Consider the following 4,514-nt stretch of genomic DNA (forward strand, 5'->3'; position numbering starts at 1 on the left):
ATACCTACGTACCCCCAAACGATCAGAACAGGAGCCAAAAACCTAATTCCACCGCTGCAACTTTCTGTATCCATGAGATCCCATCTTGGGGCCTGTTCCGGAGCTCCGCCGGAAGAGGGCCGTCATCACGGAGGGCTTCTACATCATCATAGCCTCTCCGATGAAGTGTGAGTAGTTTACCTCAGACCTTAGGGTCCATAGTTAGTAGCTAGATGGCTTCTTCTCTCTTTTTGGATCTCAATACAAAGTTCTCCCCCTCTCTCGTGGAGATCTATTTGATGTAATCTTCTTTTTGCGGTGTGTTTGTTGAGACCGATGCATTGTGGGTTTATGATCAAGTCTATCTATGAATAATATTTGAATCTTCTCTGAATTCTTTTATGTATGATTCGTTATCTTTGCAAGTCTCTTCGACTTATCCGTTTGGTTTGGCCAACTAGATTGGTAGTTCTTGCCATGGGAGAAGTGCTTAGCTTTGGGTTCGATCTTGCGGTGTCCTTTCCTAGAGACAGAAGGGGCAGCAAGGCACGTATTGCATTGTTGCCATCAAGGATAACAAGATATGGTTTATTTCATATTGCATGAATTTATCTCTCTACATCATGTCATCTTGCTTAAGGCGTTACTCTGTTTCTAACTTAATACTCTAGTTGTATGCTGGATAGCGGTCGATGAGTGGAGTAATAGTAGTAGATGCAGAATCGTTTCGGTCTACTTGTCACGGACGTGATGCCTATATACATGATCATGCCTAGATATTCTCATAACTATGCTCAATTCTGTCAATTGCGCAACAGTAATTTGTTCACCCACCGTAGAATACTTATGCTCTTGAGAGAAGCCACTAGTGAAACCTATGTCCCCTGGGTCTATTCTCATCATATCAATCTCCATCACTTTAATCTTGCTTTGCTATTTACTTTGCCTTTTACTTTTCACTTTGCATCTTTATACCAAAAATACCAAAAGTATTATATCTATCAGATCTCACTCTCGTAAGTGACCGTGAAGGGGTTGACAACCCCTAATCGTGTTGGTTGCGAGTAGCTATCGTTTTGTGCAGGTACGAGGGACTTGAGCGTGGCCTCCTACTGGATTGATACCTTGGTTCTCAAAAACTGAGGGAAATACTTACGCTACTCTGCTGCATCATCCTTTCCTCTTCGGGGAAATCCAACGCAAGCTCAAGAGGTAGCAAGAAGAATTTCTGGCGCCGTTGCCGGGGAGTCTACGCAAAAAGTCAACATACCAAGTACCCATCACAATACCTATCTCTCGCATTACATTATTTGCCATTTGCCTCTCGTTTTCCTCTCCCCCACTTCACCCTTGCCGTTTTATTTGCCCTCTCTCTCTATCCCCCCTCTCTATTTGCCTCTTTTGCCCGTTTGCTTTTGTTTGCCCGTTTATTGGATTGCTTGTTTGTCGCGATGGCTCAAGATACTACCAAATTGTGTGACTTCACCAATACCAATAATAATGATTTCCTTAGCACCCCGATTGCTCCTCTTGCCAATACTAAATCTTGTGAAATCAATGCTGCTTTGTTGAATCTTGTTATGAACCATCAATTCACCGGCCTTCCTAGTGAAGATGCCGCTACTCATCTGAATAGCTTCATTGATTTATGTGATATGCAAAAGAAAAAAGATGTTGATAATGATGTCGTTAAATTGAAGCTATTTCCTTTTTTGCTTAGAGATCGTGCTAAAGCTTGGTTTTCGTCTTTGCCTAAAAATAGTATTGATTCTTGGAACAAGTGCAAATATGCTTTTATCTCTAAGTATTTCCCTCCTGCTAAGATCATCTCTCTTAGAAACGATATTATGAACTTTCAACAACTTGATCATGAACATGTTGCACATGCTTTGGAGAGAATGAAATTAATGATACGTAATTGCCCTACTCATGGTTTGAATTTGTGGATGATTATACTAAAATTTTATGCCGGATTGAATTTTGCTTCTAGAAATCTTTTAGATTCAGCCGCGGGAGGTACTTTTATGGAAATCACTTTAGGAGATGCTACTAAACTCCTAGATAATATTATGGTTAATTATTCTCAATGGCATACTGAAAGATCTTCTAATAAAAAAGTACATGCGATAGAAGAAATCAATGTGTTGAGTGGAAAGATGGATGAACTTATGAAATTATTTGCTACTAAGAGTGTTTCTTCTGATCCTAATAATATGCCTTTGTCTACTTTGATTGAGAATAACAATGAATCTATGGATGTGAATTTTTTTGGTAGGAATAATTTTGGTAACAACGCTTATAGTGGGAATTTTAATCCTAGACCATATCCTAGTAATCCTTCTAATAATTATGGGAATTCCTACAACAATTCTTATGGAAATTACAATAAGATGTCCTCTGAATTTGAGAATAGTGTTAAAGAGTTTATGAATTCACAAAAGAATTTTAATGCTTTGCTTGAAGAGAAATTGCTTAAAGTTGATGATTTGGCTAGGAACATTGATAGAATTTCTCTTGAGGTTGATTCTTTAAAGCTTAGATATATTCCTCCTAAGCATGATATCAATGAGTCTCTCAAAGCCATGAGAATTTCCATTGATGAGTGCAAGGAAAGAACCGCTAGGATGCGTGCCTCCAAAGATGCCTTTATTAAAGCGTGTTCTTCCAATTCCTATGAAAATCAAGATGAAGATCTAAAAGTTATTGATGTGTCTCCTATTAAGTCTTTGTTTTGTAATATGAATCCTGATGAAACTGAATATGATCTTCCTTTACCTAGAAGGCGTTCTAAAAATTCGGAGTATTTAGATATTTATGATGAAATTGATGAAAGTGGGATTGAAAGAAATAAAAATCTAGATGTTGCTAAACCCACTATATTGGATTTCAAGGAATTTAATTATGAAAGTTGTTCTTTCATTGATTGTATTTCATTGTTGCAATCCGTGCTAAATTCTCCACATGCTTATAGTCAAAATAAAGCCTTTATCGAACATATTGTTGATGCCTTGATGCAATCTTATGAAGAAAAACTTGAGTTGAAAGTTTCTATCCCTAGAAAACTCTATGATGAGTGGGAACTAACTATTAAAATTAAAATTAATGATCATGAGTTTTATGCTTTGTGTGATTTGGGTACTAGTGTCTCCACTATCCCCAAAACTTTGTGTGATTTGCTAGATTTCCGTAATTTCGATGATTGCTCTCTAAACTTGCATATTACGGAATCTACTATTAAGAAACCTATGGGAAGGATTAATGATGTTCTTATTGTTGCAAATAGAAATTATGTGCCCATAGATTTCATTGTTCTTGATATAGATTGCAATCCTTCTTGCCCTATTATTCTTGGTAGACCTTTCCTTAGAACGGTCGGTGCGATTATTGATATGAAGGAAGGGAATATTAGATTTAAATTTCCATTAAAAAAGGGCATGGAACACTTTCCAAGAAAGAAAATAAAATTTCCATATGAAACTATCATGAGATCCACTTATGGATTTCCTACCAAAGATGGCAATACCTAGATCTATCCTCGCTTTTATGCCTAGCTAGGGGCGTTAAACGATAGCGCTTATTGGGAGGCAACCCAATTTTATTTTTATTCCTTGATTTTTGATCCTGTTTAGTAATAAATAAATTATTTAGCCTCTGTTTTGGTTGTGTTTTTGTGTTTAATTAGTGTTCGTGCCAAGTAGAACCGTTGGGAAGACTTGGGGAAAGTCTTGTTGAACTTGCTGTAAAAAACAGAAACTTTAGCGCTCACGATAACTGCTATCATTTTTATTTGGAGAGTGATATTTAGTTAATTATTTTTTCATAGGATTAATATATAAATTACTCACGTCCAGAAATTTATTTTAGAATTTTTGGGGTTCCAGATCTTGCGCTAGCTACAGATTACTACAGACTGTTCTGTTTTGACAGATTCTGTTTTTCGTGCGTTGTTTGCTTATTTTAATGAATCTATGGTTAGTAAAATAGTTTATAATCCATAGAGAAGTTGGAATAAAGTAGGTTTAACACCAATATAAATAAATAATGAGTTCATTACAGTACCTTGAAGTGGTTTTTTGTTTTCTTTCACTAACGGAGCTCACGAGTTTTCTACTTTAAGTTTTGTGTTGTGAAGTTTTCAAGTTTTGGGTGAATTCTTTTGATGGATTATGGAACAAGGAGTGGAAAGAGCCTAAGCTTGGGGATGACCATGGCACACCCAAGATAATCCAAGGACACCAAAAAGTCAAAGCTTGGGGATGCCCCAGAAGGCATCCCCTCTTTCGTCCACTTCCATCGGTAATTTACTTGGAGCTATATTTTTATTCACCAACATGATATGTGTTTTGCTTGGAGCGTCTTGTATTATTTGTGTCTTTGTTTGTTAGTGTGCTACAATCATCCTTGCTGTACACACCTTTTGAGAGAGTCATATATGAATTAAAATTTGATAGAATACTCTATGTGCTTCACTTATATCTTCTGAGTTATGTAGTTTTGCTCTATGTGCTTCACTTATATCTTTTGAGCGTTGAAAT

Source organism: Triticum urartu, chromosome 5A (assembly GCF_056163025.1).
Source record: "Triticum urartu cultivar PI428250 chromosome 5A, HENAU_Tu73, whole genome shotgun sequence".
Lineage (NCBI taxonomy): Eukaryota > Viridiplantae > Streptophyta > Magnoliopsida > Poales > Poaceae > Triticum > Triticum urartu.